The following is a 27,784-nucleotide window of genomic DNA, read 5'->3' on the forward strand; positions in this document are numbered from 1 at the left end:
CAATTAAACCAAGAGATCAGCAGGCGCGTACGACACGACCTCCGGTGCTCCAATACTCTTGCAATAAAAAGAGCTATTGAGCAGAATCGGGGGTCTAAGGTGTTCGTACAATCTCTTGGAAGGAGCCACCTGACGAAGTTGACCACAGCAAGTGGAGAAGTCGTTTCTTCTAAGCCGGCAGTACTTTCGGAAGTAGAGGACTTCTACGGCCGGTTATACGCATCGCATGCATCTCGACCTGATCCCGAAAATGAGGATCCTAGAGCTACATTAACACGCCATTTCTCCGAAGACCTGCCTGAAGTCAGTATTGGCGAAATCGAAACTGCTCTTGGACAGCTTAAAAATGGAAAAGCCCCTGGAGAGGACGGCGTTACCACAGAGCTATTAAAAGCGGGAGGTAAACCGGTACTTAGGGAACTTCAGACGCTTTTTAACTCTGTCCTCTTCGAAGGGAGAACTCCGGAGGCGTGGAGTAGGAGTGTGGTCGTCCTGTTCTTCAAAAAGGGAGACAAAACCCTGCTGAAGAACTATCGTCCCATATCCCTACTGAGCCATGTCTATAAGCTGTTTTCAAGAGTGATCACGAACCGTCTTGCGCGAAGATTCGACGAATTCCAACCCCCGGAGCAGGCCGGGTTTCGGACCGGATACGGCACCATAGACCACATCCATACAGTGCGGCAGATTATACAGAAGTCCCATGAGTATAATCGGCCCCTGTGTCTTGCATTCGTGGACTATGAGAAGGCCTTTGACTCGGTTGAAATCTGGGCTGTTCTGGAGTCCCTGCAGCGTTGCCAAGTTGATTGGCGATACATCCAAGTGATGAGATGTCTCTACGAAGCTGCCACCATGTCCGTCCGAGTACATCTCGAGTGGCGAATACATCTCTCACTTGAGATTCGCAGACGACATCGTCATCGTGGCAGAAACGCTGCAGGACCTACAACAAATGCTGAACGAGCTGGCTGATTCTTCTATGCGTATCGGCCTACGGATGAACTTGGATAAAACCAAGGTCATGTTCAATGAACATGTTCTACCGGAACCGACTACGATACACGGTACCGTTCTCGAAGTTGTTCAAAAATATGTCTACCTCGGGCAGACTCTGCGATTAGGTAGAAACAACCTTGAGGACGAGGTGAATAGAAGAATTCAGCTGGGTTGGGCAGCGTTTGGGAAGTTCCGTCGAATCCTAACATCGTCGATCCCACAGTGCCTTAAGACGAAAGTCTTCAATCAGTGCGTCCTACCCGTCAAGACATACGGAGCCGAAACGTGGACACTCACGACAAGGCTGGTCCACCAACTTAAAGTCGCTCAGCGTGCTATGGAAAGGGCTATGCTCGGCGTTTCTTTGAGGGATCGCATCAGAAATGAGGTTATCCGTCAAAGAACCAAAGTCATCGACATAGCCCACTGGATTAGTAAGCTGAAGTGGCAGTGGGCTGGTCATATTTGTCGTAGAACCGACAACCGTTGGGGAAAACGTGTTCTAGAGTGGAGACCACGTCTCGGCAAACGTAGTGTAGGACGTCCTCAGGCACGGTGGAGTGACGATATACGCAAGGCGGCAGGCAGGAGCTGGATGCGAGTAGCCGGAGAAAGACCACAGTGGCGTGCACTGGGAGAGGCCTATGTCCAACAGTGGACAAAAATAGGCTGTTGATGATGATGATGATGATGCACATGATATAAGTAACATATCCATTATGATCACATCGCAATTTTTGAATTTCTATTAAAAAAAATTGTGCTGAAATGTGCCCAGTGTGTGCTATGATGTGCCGCTTGAAAAATAAATTTACTCAAAAATAATCATTTTTATGAGGAGGTCCTTTTTTCTAAGTCCAGTTAGCACCGCTACTTTACTTTATCGAATTTATTATAATTGTCCCGTAATGTGCACAACATGTGCTGTCATGTGCAGATGTAAATAAATAAAAATATTTTTTTTGCAATTTCACAAGTAAATAACAAAATTTCGAAAATATAATATTTTTTTTTTTATGTTGGTTGTCAGAGTCGAGATGGCCCAGTGGTTAGAACGCGTGCATCTTAACCGATGATTGCGGGTTCAAACCCAGGCAAGCACCGCTGATTCATGTGCTTAATTTGTCTTTATAATTCATCTCGTGCTCAGCGGTGAAGGAAAACATCGTGAGGAAACCTGCATGTGACAAATTTCATAGAAATTCTGCCAGATGTGTATTCCACCAACCCGCATTGGAACAGCGTGGTGGAATATGTTCCAAACCTTCTCCTCAAAGGGAGAGGAGGCCTTTAGCCCAGCAGTGGGAATTTACAGGCTGTTTTTGTGTTGTTGTGTTGTGTGTTGGTTGTCATGAGTTAGGCAGAAAATGTCCTTTCTTTTGAGTTTAAGTTTGCTTCAAACCAAATTTCATCAAATTCGGTTCATTGGTTTGATCATGTAACAGCGACAGTCAGACAGACAAACGGAGTTTCTTTAACATTTATAATATTAATATATATTATAAAAATATGAGACAACATCACATACATTACTCTGATCCCAATGTAAGTAGCTGGAGCACTTGTGTTATTGAAATCAGAAGTAACGACGGTACCACAAACACCCAGACCCAAGCTTGGGAACTAAGATGTTATGTCCCTTGTGCCTGTAGTTACATTGGCTCACTCACCCTTCAAACCGGAACACAACAACACTGAGTACTGTTATTTGGCGGTAGAATAACTGATGAGTGGGTGGTACCTACCCAGGCGGGCTTGCACAAAGCCCTACCACCAAGTTGGTGTATCATTGGCGATGTGAAGAACGATTTCATGAGAAAAGCGTAAACAACAACCATCAATGTCAAAAATTTACATCAAAATGAAAAGTCGCCGAAACCGTGATAGAGGTATAATATAGTTCACATTTTCGAGGTCTTCCAAGTAACGCTGCTTTTTATATGTTTTTATATATGGTTGAAATAAAACTACAGACATAAAATAATACTAGCGACCCGTCCCGGCTTCGCACCGGTGCAATGCTGATACTAAATATACTTCAGAATTTATTGGTGACATCACATTAAAATCTTCTAAAATTATCAATGTTTCTTTACTATATTGTCCATGTATAATACAAAAAAACCTTCCTCTCGAATCACTCTATCTTAAAAAACCGCATCGAATGCCGTTGCGTAATATTAAAGATCTAAGCATATATAGGGACAGACAGCTTTAAGCGACTTTGTTTCATACTATGTGGTGATACTTAGGGACATATATTGTCCCCCCCCCACCAAAAAAAGATAATTACAAACCATAAAGTATAAAAATAACACTTAAAAAGATACGGACCCAAAATGAAAGTGAGTAGATCACCTTTACAAATTGGATGTATTGATCTCTAATATATTGTTAACGATTCTTCCCGTTATGAATCACCTATTTTAAGATGTAAAGATTTGTCACGACCAGTCATTGTAATGTGAGTCAGCAAATAATACCTTACTCATCAAGATACACACATCATAGAACCTTAATAATGTATTAATATTGGACAACATTATATACGTTACTGTGATCAAAATGTAAGTAGCTAAAGCACTTGTGTTATGGAAAATCAGAAGTAGCGACGGTACCACAAACAGCCAGACCCAAGACAATGTAGAAAACCAGTGAACTTTTTCTACAACTACTCTGTCGGGAATCGAACCCGGGAAAAACGGTGTACTCACTACTCGATCAAGGAGGTCGTCAATAAATAATTTTAATGGAAGTGTTATTTTCCCGTTACAGTTTTGAATTTTTCCGAAAATTTTAGACGGTTGCTTGTTTTTTTAAACAAACCTCAGCTTAGTAGTATTTTGTTAATTTAAAAAGGCGATCGTTTTATTCTCAAGTTAGTACGTCCATGAACCAATTGTATACAAACCCTTTGCATACAAACGATTTAAAATTTTCAACTGAGGTATTTTAAATGCTTTCTGGGATTTTTTAATAAAACCGTATACATTACCCCACAAAAGAGTTGCTGACTTTGTGCATTTGCAGCGGGAGCAATTAGAAAATTATAAATTCTTTGAAGATTTATAATTCTTACCCGTTTGTAAGATCCGAGATAGCCCAGTGGTTAGAACGCGTCCATCTTAACCGATGATTGCGGTTCAAATCCAGGCAAGAACCACTGAATATTCATGTACCTAATTTGTGTTTATAATTTATCTCGCACACGGCGTTGAAGGATAACATCATGAGGAAACCTACATATGTCTAATTTCATACAAATTCTGTCACATCTGTATTCCACCAAGCCGCATTGAAACAGCGTGGTGGAATATGTTTCAAACCTTCTCCTCAAAGAAAGAGGAGGAGCTCCGTGGTCGAGTGGTAAACTCGGGTTAGATTCCTGGCCGAGTCGATTTAGAAAAAGTTCATTAGTTTTCTGTTGTCTCTGGTCTGAGTATTTATGGTACCGTCGTTATTTCTGATCATAGCTTTAGCTATTGGGATCAGAGTAATGTATGTGATGTTGTCCAAGATTAAAAAAAGAATATCGTAAGACAATACATTATGAAAGTAACTGAAACATACTAAGCGAGCGGTATCAATATTAATCAATATTCATCCATTAAATATACATTTCATTTTATGTTCAACTGCGATAAAAAAACAATGTAACAAAAACGCCATTGGATTTATCTGTACATCGATTGTTTCGTTGTCAACACATATGAAAATTAAAAGTAAACCATAACAACAAAACCATAACTGCATAGCTATCTCTAATCGCTGAATAATATTATATACTAGTTATCGCAGGCGGCTTCGGTCGGATTTGAGGGTGTTAGTTGTCAAGTATTTTGGCAAAATAGTCCACGTCCTTACCTGGAGTTTAAGTGTGCTTCACACCAATTTTCATCAAATTCGGTTCAATGGTTTGGTCGTGAAAGAGCGACAGACAGACAGTATTTTTTTGATATTTATAATATTAGTATAGAAGCAATGCACGATCAACTTGGAGGTGATCACTTGGGCCTGTATTTGCACTGGCTCACTCTCCCTTAAAACCGCATCACAAAAATACTTAGTATTGTTGTGCCAGAGCAATACATAGTATGTTTTGTGTACTTGCAAAAGCTCAACCAATAATTGTGAATTTTAGTACCTTCTACCGCCTATCTTTGTTTTTACATTATTATATTATATTAATAGAATAAGATTTTTGTCCCAGTGATTGAAGGACAATAGTTGCACTTATGGTCAAATTTATAAGCTATAGATGTAGAGATGATTAATGATGATTATTGACTATAAATTAATAAATTGTTACAATTTTAGAGATAAGTAATTTTAAAGGGTGGAAAAAACCCCTCAACTCAGGGGACCCCCTAAATTAAAATCAGAGTAGAAATAAAAATATACATCTTAGCGTCCCAAGCCAACCTGCCCGTGGTGCATCCCGCCAACCAGCAAATGAGGCTCTGGCGACCAACTGATGTCGGTAAAACCACCCACAAAATAGGCGTAGCTAAATACTACAGGCCGATGACGGGCAGCAGCGTTGCCGGTGCGAGAAGCTACATTCTGCGATCGCCAACCCGCCTGTCTTGCGTGGCAATTACGGGCCCCCCCCTATATGGACCATACACACAAGTCTACCGAAACCGATTCCGATACACGGTAGCGTACTCGAAGTTGTTCAAAAATATGTCCACCTCTGGCAGACTTTGCGATTAGGTAGAAACAACCATAAGGACGAGGTGATTGAGGAATTCAGCTAGATTGGGCAACGTTTGGGAAATTACGTCGAATCCTTACATCGTCGATCCCACAGTGCCTTAAGACGAAAGTCTTCAACCAGTGCATCCTGACATACGGAGCCGAAGCGTGGACACTCATGGCAAGGCTGGTCCACCAGCTTAAAGGTGCTCAGCTTGCTATGGAAAGGATTATGCTCGGCGTTTATCTGCGGGATTGCATCAGGAATGAGGCGATTCGTCAGAGAACCAAAGTCATCAACATAGCCCACCTGATTAGTAAGCTGAAGTGTCAGTGGGTTGTCCATATTGTTCGCAGAACCGATAACCGTTGGGTTTAACGTGTTTTAGAGTGGAGACCGCGTCTCGGCAAACGTAGTGTAGGACGTCCTCGGGCACGGTGGAGTGATAACTTACGCAAGACGGCTGGCAGGAGCTGGATGCGAGTAGCCCAAGAACGATCACAGTGGCGTGCAATTGGAGAGGCCTATGTCCAGTAGTGGACGAAAATGGGCTGATTGATTGATATTGATTGACTGAGATACAAATTCATACAGTTTCATTGTCATTATGATCTTAATGAATAATGATTATCGAATCGCCGCCATTGTGGCCGCCAGTGATTGTGTTGAGGTCGAATGTTGACCACAAGAGACGATAATCATTGGTGACCACGAATTAATTATAATTAGGAAAGTATTGTATTTTTCGTACTTTGTTGTTGTAAAGCATAAATATTGGAAAAGAGTAACAGTTTTTGAGTAGTAAGAGTTTTTGTCGAATTCACCTCCGAATCGGTTGTAGCTTCACGATAGATAAAACCATTAAAATTACGATTTAAAAGTGGTCATAATAATACTTGAATAAAGTACGTGTGTATTTTTTTTAAATTTTTGATTTTCAATAAAAAACACAAAGAATCATTTCCGAGGAGGGTTGAAAAAGCTTCCAACATTCAATTTTGATTTGTTGCTGAGTATTATTTATGTCAAAGCTCAACATTTTTTTTCTTGACAAGGTTCTGAGTCATCTTTAAAAAAAAATCGAATGAGTGAAGGACAAAGAATGGTTAATGTGGGTTATCCCTAAGAGATATATACCATCGTGTATGATACCTAACCTTCATCTGTAATCACTTTATCTATTAAAAAGACCGCAATAAATCCATTGTGTAATTGTAGATATCTAAGCATACACAGGGATAGACATACAGCGGTGAGCGAGTTTATTTTATATTATGTAATGAAGAATGACGAGTTAAAATATTTTATTTAATGTTAAAAATTGTATTATGATTTATATAGAACAAAGCACAAAATCGAAACTCAAACAGGTAGCTCGTAATTTTATAATTTAATATATCCAGCTTTGAAAACTGAAATAGCATTTATTAATTTAATGTGACAAAATCGTAACAGTATTATATTCCCCTAATTCCGTTATTTAATTAAATTCAGTTCACATAGGTAATTATTATTATTAATTTTAACTAAAATTAACGTGCAATATTCATTATGAAGTACTTAGTGTAAATCAACAACAACAACGACCTATAAATTTCCCACTGCTGGGCTAAGGCCTCCTCTCCCTTTGTGGAGAAGTTTTGGAACATATTCCACAACGCTGTTTCAATACGGATTATTGACATGTGGAAGGATTTCGATGAAATTAGGTACATGCAGGTTTCCTCACGATGTTTTCCTTCACCGCCGAGCACGAGATGAATTATAAACAAAAAATAAATCATTTAAATAAGTTCCTAATTTTTTCATTAAGGTTTATTTACATCGAGTATTAAGCGAACTGTGCCCATATAAATAATTATTTTTTATCTATCTTTTACAGAATCACAATCTTTAAAATGTAGACAAAACTATATTTATTGTTGTGTTATCAAAAAGCATCCCCAATTTTCTTGGCGGTCCGTTACGGTACAGTGGACACCCAGAACTGAGAAAAGTGCTTTTTTTTTTTCAAACTCAAACTCAAATTCCTTTATTCAATATAAAAGCATTACACTTACTTATTGATTGTCAAATAAACACTAATTGATAATACAATGGCTTTTGTGAAATGTTATGTTTAGATAATAATAATATTTATTTCATAGATATCTTCTGAGATACTTATTTCTGTATTACAGTGTGTGTCTAATGTGGAAATGTTTGTTATAAATATTACTTGGTAGGGCTTTGTGCAAGCCCGTCTGGGTAGGTATCACCCAGTCATCAGTTATTCTACCGCCAAATAACAGTACTCATCATTGTTGTGTTCCGGTTTGAAGGGTAAGAGAGCCAGTGTAAATACAGGCACAAGGGACATAACATCTTCCCAAGGTTGGTAGCACATTGACAATGTAAAGAATAATTAATATTTCTTACAGCGTCATTGTCTATGGGTGATGGGGACCACTTACCACCAAGTGGCCCATATGCTCGTCCGCCAACCTATACCATAAAAAAATCATTATTACCTATAAAAAGTTTCATTTTTTTTAATTGTATAGTAATAAGTTTGGTAATTTGTAATTGTCTTGCTTTTGTAATTTGAATTTTTATATTGTATTATTATTGCTAGTAATATGTTATTTTCCCCCTTTTTTATAACATAGTAGAAAAAACAAGTGTTAGGTTAATAGATGAAACTGTCCTTTTCTTTTCAAAACTTTTAATTGAAACAATACGCAGCTGATAATGTAATTACCTGTATTTTAAAACCTATATATGGTGTGTTTTGTAAATTGTCCTTATAAATAAATAAAGTATACAGTATACTACTGTTGATACTGGTATAGATACTTCTATATGTATATTATTGGTAAAAAAAAAGTAACAGCCTGTAAATTTCCCACTACTGGGCTAATGGCCTCCTCTCCCATTAAGGAGAGGGAACATATTCCACCACGCTGTTCCAATGCGGGTTGGTGGAATGCACATGTGGCAGAATATCAATGAAATTAGACACATGCAGGTTTCCTCACGATGTTTTCCTTCACCGCCGAGCACGAGATGAATTATAAACACAAATTAAGCACATTAATATAGTGGTGCTTGCCTGGCTTTGAACTCGAAATTATCGGTTAAGATGCCCGCGTTCTAACCACTGGGATAAAATAAATCGGCCATATTATTTCAAAGGAAACGTATAAGGCTCCAATTATTCAAGTAAAGCCTTTTCCTAGCAGTGAAATATTGCTGGTTAATTTTAGGGTACTTTGAGAATTTTTGATTTTAGTTCTTGTCATATTCTATTTAAATTTACCTTCATTGTATACATGCATAACAGAAAATAACTATCATAAGGGTATCCCGTTGCAGTCGTAAATTTGTAGTTAGAAAAAAACCCACATGACATATACTTTCAGCTTACTCTACGGGATCGCATCAGAAATGAGACGATCGGTATTTAAAGTAACGTAACAGCCTGTAAGTTTCCCTTCAGTCAGTCAGACAGTCAGTTTCGTGAACAAGACATTCGTAGATAATATCGAAATATCGAGCTCCACCGAACAAAAATAAAAAACATGCTAAATATCCCGAAATGCTAAACTTTAATAATAAAAATAAACATATTAATTTAAAAAAATATCGACATAGCTCACTGGTGTAGCATTGGGCATATTTGTCGCAGAACCGATAACCGTTGGGGAATGTGCTCTAGAGTGGAGACCGCGTCTCGGCAAATGTACTGTCACTGAACGTCTTCAGGCATGCGGAGTGACAATTTACGCAAGACGGCTGGCAGGAGCTGGATGCGAGAAGAAAGAAAGGTCTGTAAGAAAGACCAAGGTGGCGGGCATTTGGAGAGGCCTATGTCGAGCAGTGGACAAATATGGGCTTTTTTTTTATGGCATAGGTGGCAAACGAGCAGGAGGCTCACCTGATGGAAAGTGACTACCACCGCCCATGGACACCTGCAACACCAGGGGACTTGCAGGTGCGTTGCCGGCCTTCCAAAAAGCAGTACGCTCTTTTCTTGAAGGTTCCCATGTCGTATCGGTTCGGAAAAACCGCCGGCGAAAGCTGGTTCCACAAAGTGGTTGTGCGAGGCAGAAAATGTCTGAGAAGACATTACAAGGCTGATGCAGATGATGATGATGATTACATAGACTTCGTTAAAAGTAAATATTTTACTTATAAAATAACAAGTTCTACTCAACTAACTGAATGATTCATTACAGCGGAGCATAAACTATTAAAGTTAGGAACATGAAATTTCATGAGTAGGATCGTTTTATTAAGAATACACCAACTAAGGAAGCAATTTTGTAATTTCTACCCCTTAAGAGATTAAATTATGGTTGAAAGTTTGTATAAAAGTCATTTTCCAAGTCAAAAACTGATTGAGTGATCACACATCAACTCCGTACAACATCATAATAAGTTAAAAAAACCCTTCATGGTTCATCATTCAAATAGTAGGATTTATTTAGTATTTTATATAAATTATACATTTAAATCTTCCTCATGAATCGCTGAGTTCATTAGTAAAATCCATATAAAAATAATAAGTTAATTATTTAAATCGATTTTTCAGACAGATTCAGACAGATTTCGTTCAGACAGACAGACTCAGCGGAAGGACTTATTTTGTAACATATAGCGAGAATATGCAACGGTTCCTGATTCATAACGTTTATATGAATAAATAATAAATAAATATTGGACATATCATACATTACTATGATCCCAATGTAAGTAGCTAAAGCACATGTGTTGTGGAAGATCAGAAGTAACGACGGTACCACACCCAAGACAAAATAGAAAACTAATGAACTTTTTCTACATCGAACTCGGGACGTCGGAGTGGCGTACCCATGAAAATCGGTGAACACACCACTCGACCACGGAGGTCGTCAAGGTTTTCTTACATGGCAACGTTTATTTGTGTAACGAGGAATGAAACGTTTTTGTCGCAACATAATTGTAATTATCTTGTAACCTTTGTTAAGTTTTTATTAATGTTTGATACGATAAATTTATTTTACCAAGATTTCTCGCCTATTATAAATCGTTAATTATGTCTATATATATCGATCCTCAGAGATGGCGTACCAATAAAAACACTACTCGATCATCTCAGTCGTCAAAACCTCGTCGTTTAACGAGTGAAATCGCGTGAAACAGTTAGTTGAGCTAGCCTCAAGTTTAAAGAGCCGACAAACACATTCTGCGCGATTCGTTTGAAATTTTCGTCACGAACTTTGAGCTCACAACCCTTGACACAGAAGACTCGCATTCCTGGGGTCACGTGAGACTCGGTTGGGCTTCGGAGACGTTTATGAATATGAACGATGACACAGTTTGTGTGTTTCTAGATTTGGCTTAAAGATTACGTTTTAGTAAAGGGTTCATATAATTAAATTTTCATACCTTGTTTGCGGTTTAGTAAAATCATGAGGAATCATTTTATGCACTATATTTAATCCGTAGATATGTTATAAGGGTTTGGAACTTATTTCAGTTATAGAGCCAATTTTACTTGGCGTTTGATGAGTTGCTTTCACAATATATTTTTCTAGTTTGTATCAGTTTGAAAGATGAGTGAGCCGCATAATTACAAACACAAGATATTCAAAATCTTGGTTTCCAAGGTGGGTGGTGTATTGCTCTCACAATTAATTAAACGGTTAGTATTTCTTGTCAAGTCTACTGGCGATTATGACAATTATTGCTTCATCTGTCTGACATTTTTAACTTTGCCGTTTCGTAAATTCAAATCGTTTATAAAAAATACATTGGTAAAATGGGCATATTATTCGATACAAGATTTTGTAGATGATAATAAAGCGTGGATATATACGTGTTGACTTCCACGCAAGATATATTAATCGAAATGATTGTATTAACTAACATGACTTGAAAAAGAGTAACTACTGACTTTTTTGCCGGTTCTTCTCGGTAGAATCTACTTTCCGAACCGGTGATAGCTTTGTAAAAGCCCACTTGAATAAAGTTTATTTTGATTTTTGATTTTGTCTAAGTATGTGATAAAAAAAATAGAAACATAAATCGCGATTGAAAATCAAATGTTTAACTAATGGTCCACTTCGTTTTATATAAAAATAATTATATTATATGTATTTAAATGAGACCCTACGTAGTTATATAATTCCATTTCAAAATTATTTAATACACGATTTTAAAGTTGGAATTTCTGAAATTCCAATTTATGAAATAAAATTGTTCGTAACATACTATATCAAGTAGCTGATTCACAGCTTATCGTTACATCTAATAATATAAAATATGTTTTTGAAAAATAAATAACAACATAATTTCTAATATTTGCTTAAAAGCTTAACAATCTCCTTTTCGATACAAATAGATTTTTTTAAACAAATTCAAAAATATTATGTATGGCTATTTTTGACGTCGGTTAAAACCATCTAAAATAGCATCAAACCTTCCATTAAATAGACCAATCAATCAAAAACCTCTTAAATTACTCTCCAAACACAATACCACAGAGACGCGTGAATTAAAGAATTCCTGCTAACCTCTCGATGAAGGGTCCTGCCCTCCTGAGCGATCCTGCCTCAGTATTGCTCAATCCTCCGTGGAAAGCGGACGTGTTTATTAAATCGATATAAATTACCGCGCTGTGTTGTGTGTTAAAATTGGATTATTATAAAAATATTGTAAGTATTTTTTTAATTGTTCACATTATACAAATATTATCTGTGAGAGATGTATAGAAATTAATATATATATGTTTAATTTGCAACATGCTGAAATCGTTGTTCGTGTTTTTTTAGCACATTATAATATGTCCAGAAATAAATAGCTATGTTAAATTTGTGTATCGATGTCAAGATATATTTATAATATTAAATAGCGTTATATGTCATAAGATTTATTTGACATATCTTAAATAGCGAATATATAAATAATGACATACATATGTGGATACTGATAAATATTTAAGAATACAGGTTGACTTCAAACGATACTATCAAATAATATATATCCTATAAATAATATATAATATCCTATAAATCATATTTTTAATGGTTTATTTTTTTATACATAGGGTTGGTTCTTTTTTCAAATTTATATCGGATCAAACGGTACGTGTACTTTTCCGAACAAAAATGGTATTCCAAATTTAAAAATGTTATCTCAGACAAACACAAAATATGCAAATAAATTTAATTAATCCTTTTTATTGAAATAACTTACAATAACCTAATGACATACTTTTATGTTAATTGATCATTAAAATATCTTAATTCTTTCATTATAATGAGAATTAATAAAATTGAGCTGAATTTTTAAACACAAGATCAACGTTTACGCTGTAAGCAATACATATATATACATATAATAAAATTGAAGTGTCTGTTTGTAATATTAAAATGCCCACTTTCTACGAAATGCATATGCAGGTACATATAACAAAATATTTTTTTGTTACAATTTTTGTCCGCCTGTTTGTTCGCTCCGGTTAATCTCTAGAAAATCTGGACCGATTTTGACGGGACTTTCACTGGCAGATAGCTGATGTAATACGGAGTAACTTAGACTACAACAATAACTATTTTTTTATAAGTTTTGTTCCAATTGGTAGTCTAAGGGTGTTGGTCTAAACGATTCTGGTCACGGTGACAAATCTCCAGAGAGATCAGCCATGTACGAACACACAGACATTATAACGCACAAATGTGTGTGCAAACACATAATCCGATGGGAACGCTAATCTTAATAGTGCTGGTCTAATTAGTAGGTACGTAGTATATAAATAAAACACGGGCTTATTCTAAAAGGTATTTTAAATGTAACTCTTTATATTAATATCAGTACCGTATCTTGTTATTTTTGTAATATCTTTTCAGAACCAAAGAGGCTTAATGACGTAAGATTTAAGAATCGTAATGTACTATATTCAAATAGGCTTTTAGGAGTACATTTAAATCGTCTTTTTACGAACTATGTTAAAAGTAAATCTATTAAATTCGAATGTACGTCTACCGAGAAGAACTGCTAGGAAACTCAGTAGTTACTCATTTCAAACATTTGAAATGGATGATAATAATAATTCTCTAATAAAATCAAATCAAGATAATACTATAATAATTAGTTTTTGAGATTAAGTGTAATACAAACACACTTGATTAATATAGTTAACTAGCGACCCGCCTCGGCTTCGCACGCCTAAGACTGTCAGTGTCTCTCTTGTTGTGCTCGGATTATATATATAAACCCTTTCTTGAATCAATATATGTATTAAAAAAACCGCATCAAAATTCGTTGTGAAATATTAAAGATCTAAGCATACATAAGGACAGACAGTGGTGAGCGACTTTGTTTTATACTATGTCATGATGTTTTATACTATGTAAGAATATATTTAAAATGTCCTCGTACTGGTTTCGCGTAAAACATGTTTACTGTTTAAATAATTTCTCGTTTTATATTTGAACTAGCAATCCAAACTAGTTTCGTTCGGTTTGCTATTATATTGGTACAGTACAGTAACGGTCTGTAAATTTCCCACTGCAGGGCTAAGGCCTCCTCTCTCACTAAGGAAAGGGTTTGGAACACCCTCCTCCACGCTGTTCCAATGCGGGTTGGTGGAATGCACATATGGCAGAATTTCGATGAAATTAGACACATGCAGGTTTTCTTCACTATGTTTTCCTTCACCGCCGAGCACGAGATGAATTGTAATGACAAATTAAGCACATATATATATAGTGGTGCTTGCCTGGATTTGAACCCGACATTATCGGCTAAGATGCACGCGTGGTGGAAAATGTTCCAAACTCTCTTCTAAATGGAAGAGCGGGCCTTATCCCAGCAGTGGGTAATTTACAGGCTGTTACTTTACTTTAAAGAAAAGATAAAATTATTACAGTTGAACTTAAGTTATGGCGTGACCAACGGAAATAATGATTCATTATTACATACAAAGATATAGTCATAAATTCATAATGACAATATACTCCCTATGACAGCTGAGATGGGCCAATGGTTAGATATAATGAATATTGACAAATGATCGTGTTTTCAAATCCAATGTAAATTAAATGCTATAGCATTATTAACATAGCATTCTTGCCACCATTCCACGCGGTCAAGATTTATATAGTAACTAGTTTTCGTTCATATTTGTATATATTTAAGCATTTAACGTTATTAATTCTTATGATAATAAAAGAAAAAAAACTGTAAATGTCACTGTTATATGTTAATAATGCCAAAGAAATGCCAACCCTGTTCTTTAGTGAATATTATATTCGAGTCGTAAATAATTAAATGCGATTATTAATATATTATTCATTTAACGAATCGATTTAATTACGAAATACAATAATTATGCTATATAATAATGTACCTATATTTTGAACTCTTTGATTATATGTAATAAGGTTTATTGTTCTGTGCTTCTGGTTATCTGTGGGTGGTGGAATTAGGAGAGGTAAAATAAGAAGTGCATATATGTTGCGTACATATATATACATACTAGTTAGCGCCCGCGGCTTCGCTTCGCTTTTAGGGGGTTGGTTGTCATGTGTCAGACAAAAGTAGGCTATGTCCTTTCTTGAATTTCAAGTTTACTTCATACCAAATTTCATCAAATTCGGTTCAGCGGTTTGGTCGTGAAAGAGCGTCAGACAGACAGAGTGACTTTCACATATATAATATTAATATAGATGATCAGAATATTCAGTTTGGTATCAAATTATTGGCACATATGAAATATAGATTTTGCAAGTATGTTAGGGGGAGGCCTGCGATTGTTGCTTTTAGATATTAAAAGGTAGCCTATCTCCTAAGGGGTCAAATTTGCTTCATAAAATTACATCAAATTCAGTTGATTAGCCTTCATTGATGAAACTGATTTCTTACTTTCCTAATTCATAAATTTAAAACGTTCTTTAAAATAAATATTATTAATAAGGTACACAATTAACAAATGATTATAAACAAAAAGCGTGGTGTTAAAATTTTTTCTCTTTCAGATAGAATAAATTATAAATTTAATTGTATCTGATTGACATCATTTTGTGTTTTAAATGTTGGAAAATTGTAACTACGTTTTGCTGGTAGCATCGAAATCAAAATCAAAATAAACTTAATTCAAGTGGGCTTTACAAGCACTTTTGAATCGTCATTTAACAATTAAGTGAAGCTACCACCAGTTCGGAAAGTAGATTCTACCGAGAAGAACCGGCTAGAAAATCAGTAGTTACTCTTTTTCAACATTTAAAAAATACAATCATATTAGTTAAATACAATTATAAATGTATGTAACGTATCCTGCCTGGAAGTCAACAGGTATTATTTCCACGCTTTTTTATTATCTTCATCTACGTACCTGTGTATGATTAAGGTTTAATTCAATCATCTAAAATGATGATGTTTCAAAAGTGTTTTAAAAGTCTACTATAATACATGACATTGATGGCGTTTTAGGGGTTGTCCGTGAAGTGTTAGGCACAAAAAGCCTATGGAATTATATCAACAAACAACAACCAAAACAACAGCCTTATTAATAATATTTATTTTAAAGAACGTTTTAAATTTCCCACTGCTGGACCAAAGGCCTCCTCTACCTATGAGGAGAAGGTTAGGAACATATTCCACTACGCTGTTGGAAAGCGGGTTGATGGAGTAAACAAGTGGCAGAATTTCTATGAAATTATTCCTACACCGCCGGGCACGAGATGAATTATAAACACAAATTAAGCAAATAAATATTCAATGGCTTACCTGGGTTTGAACCCGCAATCATCGCTTAAGTGGCACGCGTTCCAACCACTAGGCAATCTCGAGTTCAATCAGATTTCATCATATTCAGTTCAATGATCATGAAACAGCAGCACACGAGGTTATAACTGAAAAAAAAAACCGTTAGTTTTGTGAAAAACGCGTCAATTTAACATACAAGGCGAACATTTTCCAAAACGGAAATAATGTCAATTTAACATTGACAATTTGGTGACAATCTTATGATTCTAAATTGTCGTGTAATTACAGAATAGACGTCTTATTTAAGCAAACCTGACAAGTTGAAGAATACGCAAGGGTTTGAATGTAATTAAAGAATACAATAGAATGTTCCCCATTTAATTTGTGGAATTAGTAATGAGGTTTTATTTAAAATACGCTTGTTAGTCCCCTTTGTCCCAACAATTAGTTGATACAGGAAAGAAAACTGAGTTTTTTGTTTCGTTTTTAACGTACATAATTAAACAGTGGAATGACTAATTAATCTAGATTATTTTTATCTATAGAGTTACTACAACTATGTTTAGATGAAAAATATCTTTTTCTGAAAAAAAAAATATATACAAATATTATAAATGTGAAAGTAACTTTGTCTGTCTGTCGCTGTTTCATGACCGTTGAACGGAATTTGATGGAATTTGATATTATCAGACTTTTTTGCCTATCACATGACAAAATACATCTTAAAAGGCGAGCGAAACCACTTGTATTTTCATAAAAGATCATTTGACGATAAGTGAATTCATAAATGTTTTTTTTATGGAATAGGTTGGCGGTCGAGCATATGGGCCACCTGATGGTAAGTGGTCACTATCACCCATAGACAATATTAACTATTTCTTACATCGTCAATGCGCCACCAACCTTGAGAAATAAGATGCTATGTCCTTGTGCCTGTAGTTACACTGGCTCACTCACCCTTCAAACCGGAACACAACATTACTGCGTACTGTTGTTTAGCGGTAGAATATCTGATGAGTAGGTGCTACCTACCCAGGCGGGTTTGCACAAAGCCCTACCACCAAGTATGTTTATTTTAATTAGATTCACAAAATTATATTATTAATAAAACATATTTTTTTCGATGCCTAACTTATTAGGTACTTTGTTCAAAGAAAAACAAGTAAGTAAGACTATGAAATGAAAAATTGTCCAATAACTTTAGAAACAGTTCTATGAAAATGAGATTCGTATTTGCCAAAATTTGTTCGTGTAATGAAATTTTGGTCTCTTTTTATGAAATGGCGGGAACCCTTATGTTATAAGGACTTCATAAAAAATAAGCGACGACCCAGAAATGCAATTTTCCGTTTTCTCTGCAAAAGAAATAACGAAACAACTTTCATGACATACGAGCACTCGTAGTCTTGTATTTTTTACATGATTGGGTATTTTTGGTCAACAAAATTCTACTTTGGGGTAGACCTTTGTGCAAGCTCGGGTAGGTACCACTCACTTACCAAAGATGTTTTACCACCAAGCTTCACCACCATTTTCAGTATTGTTGTTTTGCGTTTTCAAGCGTGAGTGAGTCAGTGTAACTACAAACACAGGGACATAAAATCTTAGTTCTCAAGGTTAATAGAATTTGACCAAATTGTTAACATGATTATTTTTGTCTATCGTAGAATATATGATTATGATAGCATATCTGTTTTATTGAACGTCGCAAAAATTTAGCCTGACTTGGCTTAGTTGCTGATTTGTGTAACCATTTGAGTAAAGCATTAAGGAGATTTAGAACATAACTGACTAAACTTTAACTTGTATGGTAGTTTATTACCCATATTGAGAAAAAGGTGCTCCCTTTTTCTCAATATGGGTAAATCTCTCAGTGATAAGACTTTTTTATGGCTTTTTTTTTGGTAAGAGGGCACAGATTATTTTGTTAAAGTCACGTGCGATGGAGATTGAAGTGATAAGATTATTATCAGTGTCACCTGAACGTATATTTAATGTTCCCAGTTGTTTGAAATCGTTCTAAGATTGTTTATAACATGGACTTTATGATAAATAAATTTAAAAAAAAACTAGCCAGCGCGATTCAGAATTGACTAAAAAATAAAGAGCGCCATCTAGTGATATTTTTTAACATACACTGTCAACGGTTATATTTAAAATAGGAATTTCAACATCTGTCACTGTCAAAATCAACTATATCCGTCAAGTGGCCAATTCGTTGCGTAATTGTCAAAATAATCTAGATTCTAGAAATATGGTTAATCAAAATCGAAAAACAATTGTCAAGCTGATCGATACACAATGAAGGCTGAAACAAACCTTCGCCACGGATTTATTGTTGTGTATCACGCGACTCTTCGATATTTATTATTTCCGAAACGTCGAGCTATATCGCCATGTTTGCGAGAATAAACTTGTTAGAAAAATAGAACATGTTTGCTGAGACCCATCAATGTGTAATATTAGTTTTCATTTTATTTGTATGTTGTAATATTGAGAGGCATTCAGCTTTACGAGATACGTATATATCTGGTGGACATTTAGTGTCATTGGTCAACAAATCTGTACTAATATTACATGCTAGGGACCCGCCCCGGCTTCGCACATTGCAATGCTGATACTAAATATACTACAACAACAACAACAACAGGCCTCCTCTCCTTTTGAGGAAAAGGTTTGGAACATATTCCACCACGCTGTTCCAATGCGGGCTGGTGGAATACACATGTGGCAGAATTTCTATGAAATTTGTCACATGTAGGTTTCCTCACGATGTTTTCCTTCACCGCTGAGCACGAGATGAATTATAAAGACATATTAAGCACATGAATCAGCGGTGCTTGCCTAAGTTTGAACCCGCAATCATCGGTTAAGATGCACGCTTTCTAACTACTGGGCCATCTCGACTCTGTATAGATTATACTACAGAATTCGTTTATTTACAACATCACATTACAAATATCTAAAATTATCAGTGATTCATTTCTATATTGTCCTTGTATTATATACAAAAACCTTCGTTTCGAATCACTCTATCTATTCAAAATTACATCAAAATCCGTCGCGAAATTTTAAAGTTCTAAGCATACATAGGGATAGACAGCGGTAAGCGACTTTGTGCCTGTTGCTCTTTCCCTTTTAAGACAATGAACCAAATTTGATGAAGTTGCTATGAAGCTTTATCAACAAAGAAGGACATAGGACTTTCTTATACCTAATGAGGAACATGTGTAAAGAAACTGTACAAATTTATAGAGAAACACGTTTTGCAAAAAATCTCACAAAGACCTGCTATAATCCTCCTCCTGGTAATCTTCTCCAAATTATAATAAGGATTATTAATGAAATAAAATTTACAAAATAATGTAATTAAAATTGATTGCTATTTTTCTTACGCACACTAAGACATCTTCTAAGCACGATCGTCATAATTAATCTAAAGGGAGCGTCTTCTTGAATAAAGAGATTCATAGGAGATATGATTAAGTCAATCTTAAGAATACTTAAACAGCTAGTAAAGATAGATATGTTAATAGTAAAGACGCTTGTATTTTAGCCGATTATTGTGGAGCAAAGCCGGGAAAATACCACAGCGTTATTAAGAGGTTATTAAGAACCTATTGAGAGCCTTATTGCATTATGCATAATGTATATATTTGCATACATGTTTTATGCATTAAATCAAATTCGGCCACTGTGTATTCAAAAATCAGCATTAGAGAAGTGAAATGCAAGCCTTCTTGTCATATGTGAGATTAATTAAATAGTACTACTACTTATACTCCAAAACATGTTGTGGGTAATTTTATGTGACAAAATATGCACGTTTCACCACGAGCTAATACCTATTTCGACAAAGATTTTCAGAGAAACCATTAACAAGATTTTTCAAGCTAGCTTTTGTACTGCAGAAATGGGCTATTCGTGCAATTTATAACCTGGGCCCAAAAGATTCGTTAAGATGTAAATTTAAAGAAATTAATATAATGACTGCCGTTTCTCAATTTGTTTTTGATAATGTTTTGTATGTACGCAAAAACATAAATGATTTTCCCAAAAAAAGTGACGTACATTCCATTGACATTAGGAACAAGAATAAACTTGTTACACCAAGCAGCCGATTGCACAGGATTAGTAACTCTTTTTGGGACAATGTACGTACGTTTTTACAACAGGATCCCAGAAAAAGAATCGTTAAAGAGCGTTTGTGTGCTAAAGGATATTATAACACTAATGAATTTCTAGTTGACTGCACACCTTGGGAATGAGATGATCGCCTCCAGGCTATTTCAAATAACAAAAATATATTTTTATTATTGTTAAAAATATATGTTGTATATGTAACATGACATGAAAAAAAATTTGATCCCGCTGAATTTCTTTCGTCGGTTCTTCTCAGGTTGTTTGACAATCAATAAGAAAGTGTAATCACTTAAATTTTGAATAAAGATTTTTGACTTTCACTTTGACAAGTGAAATATTTTAAATGCAATGCCAAAATGTATTAAAATAAAATAAAAATAAATAAGGCAGAAATGGCCCAGTAGAACGCGTGCATCTTAACCGATGATTGGAAGTTTAAACCCAGGCAAGCACCACTGAGTATTCATGTGCTTAATATGTGTTTATAATTCATTTCCTTATCGGCGGTGAAGGAAAACATTGTGAGGAAACCTGCATGTGTCTAATTTCATAGAAATTTTGCCACGTGTGTATTCCACCTACCCGCATTGGAATAGCGCGGTGGAATTATGTTCCAAACCGTCTCCTCAAAGGGAGAAGAGGCCTTAGCCCAGCAGTGGGGAATTTATAAGCTGCTGCTGTTGTTGTTGTTGTTGTAAGGTTGAGTAACTGAATTTTCAACGTTCCAAATAAATCAGACTCATGATTTCAAACTAAAATAAAACCAGAAATTTTGTATCTGGTCGTTTTTGCCTCATGCCAAGCTTTTATTGTGCAATAATTAATCTCTATCTCGAATTACAAGATGCGTTAAGTTGTACGGACAACTTAAATTGGATTCCAGTCAATTGACTGGAATCCAATTCTCATTAATCGAATGACTACAAAATCTGTGGGATATAGTGATCAGTTATAATATAACGATACTATGAACGGCAAACTACAAACTGTATACATAAATATGACATGAAATTTCATAAGTCTCAAGTGCTGCCCAAGTTTGCGATTCGGAAACTTGGAGATAGAATCCTCGGCTTCGATATTACAAATTTAATAAACAACACGGTATCGAGTGGAGTTGACTCGATTACATTAACATGCATGCGTTATATTATTAATCAATTCTAATATTATAAGTGCGAAAGTGACTCTATGTGACTCTCTTATATTTTTACTGGCAAACCATTGAATATGACTTTTTTATGGTATAGGTTGGTGGACGAGCATATGGGCCACCTGATGATAAGTGGTCACCATCACCCATAGACAATGACGCTGTAAGAAATATTAACTATTCCTTACATCGTCAATGTGCCACCAACCATGGGAACTAAGATTTTATGTCCCTTGTGCCTGTAGTTGTGCCTTTATATTTTATAATAAAATTCCGCAGACAATTTTAACTTTGCCGTTTCGTTAATTCGAATCGTTTGTAAAATATACATTGGTAAAAAAGGCATATTATTCGATACAAGATTTTGTAGATGATAAAAAAGGTTGGAATTAATACCTGTTGACATCCAGGCAGGATACATTACATACATATATAATTGTATTTAACTAATATGATCGTATTTTTTAAATGTTGAAAAAGAGTAACTACTGACTTTCTTGAATCTACTTTCCGAACCGGTGGTAGCTTCACTTAATTGTTAATTGACGATTCAAAAGTGCTTGTAAAAGCCTATTTGAATTAAGTTTATTTTGATTTTGATATAAAGCTAGCTTGAATCTTAAGGAAGAGCATATGCTAGTTTTTCATACTTAACACATAACGAGTAACTCCTAAAATGCAAGCAAAATCATAGTCATATTATGGGCATAGTATTAACACGTTGGCTGGGGCATCATTTTTTTATTCCTGAGGTACGGGGCATTTAAAAACTTGTATGAAAAATATCTTATCGTAGTTTTCGGTATTACAACCGGTACGCGGCTTATTAGACCCCGTAACGTTTAAGAAACTAAAACTCGATGTGATGTCAGTGCGCTACGGTAAAGAGACCCCGGATTAAGTAGGTACATCATTCAATAGGTATCATATAAATGTATTTATCACGAGATATATATTTATGACAGGAGTGCTGTTTCGTTTTTTGCCCAGAGGATCGGAATTGCGATTCAACGGGGAAATGCTGCTAGCATTCTTGTCACGATTCCACGCGGTCAAGATTTATACAGTAACTAGTTTTATTTCATATTTGTATATATTTAAGCATTTCATGTTATTAATTCTTATGTTAATACAATATTTAATATATTTATCACTTTCCAACAATATATCAAATAGACGTTACGGCCTCCGTCCGACGGAGACATTTATGTTTTTCTTAGCCGCACCGCAAGGGAGACATACGAGGCATATTAGAACTCGTTCCACATTGAACGTGTTAATGCCTGTTCCATGTTCTGTAAGACTGTAAACCACGACATACCTCATTTATTTTATTTTGCGTTACATCTCAAGTAAGTTAGTCCTAATAAATCTTCTGTAGCATTAGTTTGAAGTGTGCAGTGAAGATTATTATTATTATTTAATGTAACGGATATAGAGGGCATGACCAAAGAAACGATGAATGGATTGTGTGAAAGACGATATGGCTGGAGAGAATGTTACTTGTGATATGACGTCTGACAGAGAAGTATGGAAGAAGACATGCTGCCCCAACCGCAAGTAAAATTGAGATAAGAGCATGAGGATGGATTTTTAATGCAATGCTTAGGTGGAAACATGGACCCTTTAAACTAGAATACAGCAATATTATCTATTGCTGTTCAGTGGTAGAATATCTGATGGGTACCCAGACAGGCTTGAACAATACTTAACTTTTTGACAAAAAATCACGCTGAGTTCCCTTCTGTATTCAAAATGTATTTGCAAATTTATAGTTATTTTAAATTTAGAAAAGATAACTGGTATTCTATGCTGTATATCAGATTTCGATACTATAACTCCTTTTTATACAATTAATGACAAATGACAAATAACATACCTAACCTAACCTACCTTGTAAGCATTTGGTAGCCCTATCATGAGATAAAAGTACTCCATGTATGTCCAATGTTATTAGTTTCATAAAAAATCATTTATCATTCTAGTATCAATGTCCGACACTATTAATCTTATCTGAAATATGTTTCACACACGGCTTTCTTACATTTACAATGTATAGAGTTACCAAAAATATAGACATCTTGATAGCGAATACTAATACTTGAAAATGAGACTATTTTTTGTTAATAGACTTTATAATTATTTTGGATCATTATGCTATATGATGAGTCTATAAGTCGAGGTGGCCCAGTGGTTAGAAAGAGTACATGTTAACCGATGATTGCGGATTCAAACCCTTTCAAGCACCACTGAATTTTCATTTGCCTAATTCATGGATTGTAATTAATCTTGTGCTTGTGCAAAACATCGTGATGAAACCTGCATGTCCACCCAGTCGCATTGGAATGGCGTGATGGAACATGCTCCAAACCTTCTACTCAAATGGGCAAGAGGCCTAAGATTAGCTATGGCATACGTTCCAATAATTAGGCCATCTCATCTTGAAACCATAAGCACTAGAAAGAACTATAAGTTAATCCTTATCCTCGGAGTCAAATATCGTAAGAATTATATGTTAATGTTTTGTCTAGATTAACAAAGGTCATTGCTCCCTGATACAGTGAAGTGAAGCAATACATTAGTGGACTGTTATTTTATTTGTACCAACTATACTTCCTTTGCACTCGGAGACTACAAGACTACGGATAAAAGTTTTAAATTGATAGACAAACAAATAAAATGTAAGTCTTCATTTTTTTAACATTCGGAAGCATGATTTCAGAACGTATTAAAGACAAATGTAAAAACATTTACTTTTTTTATTGTATAGTTGGATGAAGGGGCATATGGGCCACCTGATGGTAGGTCATCACCGCCCGTAGACAAGCTCACTGTAAGAAACTTTAACCATTCCAATGCGTCACCAACCTTGGGAACTAAGATATTATGTCCCTTGTGCCTTTAATTAGACTGGCTCACTCAGCCTTCAAAACAGTGCAAAACAATACTGAGAATATTTGATAAGTAGGTGGTACCTACACAGGCGGGCTTGCACAAAGCCCTACCACCGAGTAAAATATCAGCACGAAAACCACAGCTTATATGTCGTATTAATAGTTGTTGATTCATCAATAAAAATACCGTAAATATTTCAATTGAGAATAATCTCAAATCTAACCTACCACCGAGTAAAATATCAGCACGAAAACCACAGCTTATATGTCGTATTAATAGTTGTTGATTCATCAATAAAAATACCGTAAATATTTCAATTGAGAATAATCTCAAATCTAACCTACCACCGAGTAAAATATCAGCACGAAAACCACAGCTTATATGTCGTATTAATAGTTGTTGATTCATCAATAAAAATACCGTAAATATTTCAATTGAGAATAATCTCAAATCTAACCTACCACCGAGTAAAATATCAGCACGAAAACCACAGCTTATATGTCGTATTAATAGTTGTTGATTCATCAATAAAAATACCGTAAATATTTCAATTGAGAATAATCTCAAATCTAATGCTGTTTCTCCTTGTGTTCATGTACTTCGTTTAATCAATCGGCGCCATGTTGATTACGTTTAATCTATTGTAAAATAGTCTCGTCCTTGATTTTAATTTAAACATAAAATTTATGAACAAAACTTCAAGAATTGCTTCAAGTATTTAAAACGGGATTGTTCATACATTATCTATGTCTTGTGATGTTTATACTATAATTACAACAATGTTTATGTATATTTACAGTAACATTGATCACTTTGATAAAATCAGTGATAATCATTGTATGTGTAATTGTAGTAAGGATAAGCTTATAACGCCAAGTTTTCGACCCCGCGAAGTCAATAAATCCTTCTTGTGGCAAGGTATCCGTTTCTATAATAAAATTCCGCAGATATTTTTAACTTTGCCGTTTCGTTAATACAAATCATTTGCAAAAAATACATTGGTAAAAAAAGCATATTATTCTATACAAGAGTTAATACCTGTCGACTTCCAAGCAGGATATATTAATTAAAATAATTGTATTAACTAACATGATTTTGTATTTTTTAAATGTTGAAAAAGAGTAACTACTGAGTTTCTTGCAGGTTCTTCTCGGTAGAATCTACTTTCCAAACCGGTTGTAGCTTCACTCAATTGTAAGATGACGATTCAAAAGTGCTTGTAAAAGACTACTTGAATAAAGTTTATTTTGATTTTATTTGATTGTAGATAATGCCGAAATATCGATTTCCACCAAATAAAAAACATAGCAAATATCCCGCTTTGAATACTTTTAGTAACAAAAACAACCATGTTATAAAAACTGTTTAATTGTTATGTATTTAAAATTTTAGATTTATATCTTTGTGTTCATAATGATTTTATTTAAACTTGTATTATTGAACTTCTTGTTATTTAGAAATTCGCAATAAATATGAAAAAGCAAGCAGTCAAAAAAGTTACCGTAAGTGTTTTGTCTTTGTATGTAATTAAATGTAAATTGTCGGTTAAAGTTTCTATCTAAATGTAAACATAGTAAAGTTGAAATTAATCAATGTCCCACTGTTGGGTCCTCTCCCTTTTGAGGATAAGCTTTTAAGTTCAAGATGTTAGAGCTTATTCCGCCAACTTAAAAGCTTGGTGTAACTGGTTAAATCCGGAATCTTAATAAAAATACTCCCTATTGAAAGGACGAATATATTATTCTGTAATCGAAATGAACATTCGAAATATATTTCTAACAATGCTTTTCAAAATGATTTTCACTAAACAAAAAAAAAGAGCATGAAATTTCTATAAAAAAAAATAACCTAAGCCTGCTTTCCCTCGTATTGTGTGAGACCGGACGGCGTGACATGTGACATGTGCGAAGACGCCTTTACATTGAGTTCTTTGTTCTACGTGATTAGAATTTCAATTACATTGCGTTATTTGTGGAGAAAAATAATCGAATTGACATTTTATAGGTTGTCAGGAAATCGTGTATCATACACGAACGACTTACATCAATAACTACATATATTCGCACTCTAAAAGTTCTTTGATTTATGTTATGTTGATTAAAACAAAGCTGAGGTGTCTGAGTGGTTAGTACGAGTGCATCTTAACCGATAATTGCGGGTTCGAACCCAGGTAAGCGCCACAGAATATTCATGTGCTTAATTAGTGTCTATAATTCATCTCGTGCTCGGCGGTAAAGGAAAACACCGTAAGGAAACCTACATGTGTCTAATTTCATAGAAATTCTGCCACATGTGTATTCCAGCAACCCGCATTGGAACAGCGTGGAGGAATATGTTCCAAACTTTCTTCTCAAAAGGAACAGGAGGCCTTATCTCAGCAGTGGGAAATTTATAAGCTGTTATTGTTGTTGTTGATTAAAATAATTATAATTCGAGTATCAAAAGGGCGTATTAGGGCTATTTATCAACTATTAACGTGTGGTACCTCACGAAGTAATTTATTATAGCATAACATGATTGTATAAAAAAATTAAAAACAAATAGCTCTAGTCAAAATAACGAAACAAAAATAAAATTCATACATTTTCATTGGACGCTGTAAAACGAGAAAAGAAATATAAAAAACGGTCTTATCTCTAAGAAATAAATCCCAGACAACCTTTCAGTGAAAGACATTCTTACAAATGTTATATTACAAATGCGAAAATAAGTTTGTTTCACGAAATATTGTTCATACATCAGACTTTCAAAAGGACAGAAATCTAAATTCGAAACCGGTGGTGAATTCATATTGTCTTTTTTTATGGTATAGGTTGGCGGACAAGCATATTGGCCACGTGATGGTAAGCGGTCACCATCACCCATAGACAATGAAGCTGTAAGAAATATTAACTATTCCTTACATCGTCAATGTGCCATCAAGCTTGTGAACTAAGATGTTATGTCCCTTGTGCCTGTAGTTACACTGACTGACTCACCCTTCAAACCGGAACACAACAATACTGAGTACTGTTATTTGGCGGTAGAATATCTGATGAGTGGTGGGTGGATTTTATAGATCATAAAAAAGCGTGGAGTTAATACCTGTTGACTTCCAAGCAGGATACATTAATGTAAATAATAGTATTTAATTAACATGACGTTGTATTTTTTAAATGTTAAAA

At 35.1% G+C, this 27,784-nt stretch overlaps 1 protein-coding gene across 1 annotated transcript in view; it reads left to right on the top strand.

Moving 5' to 3' along the window:
- The first annotated feature begins 12,289 nt into the window (after positions 1–12,289).
- The window catches only part of LOC124540617 (neuromodulin), a 233,816-nt gene continuing 218,321 nt past the window's right edge, over positions 12,290–27,784 (top strand). The window contains exon 1 of the mRNA XM_047118285.1: positions 12,290–12,375. The gene's annotated coding sequence lies outside the window, so the exon portion shown is untranslated. The remainder of the gene's footprint in view (positions 12,376–27,784) is intronic.

Source organism: Vanessa cardui, chromosome 26 (genome assembly GCF_905220365.1).
Source record: "Vanessa cardui chromosome 26, ilVanCard2.1, whole genome shotgun sequence".
NCBI lineage: Eukaryota > Metazoa > Arthropoda > Insecta > Lepidoptera > Nymphalidae > Vanessa > Vanessa cardui.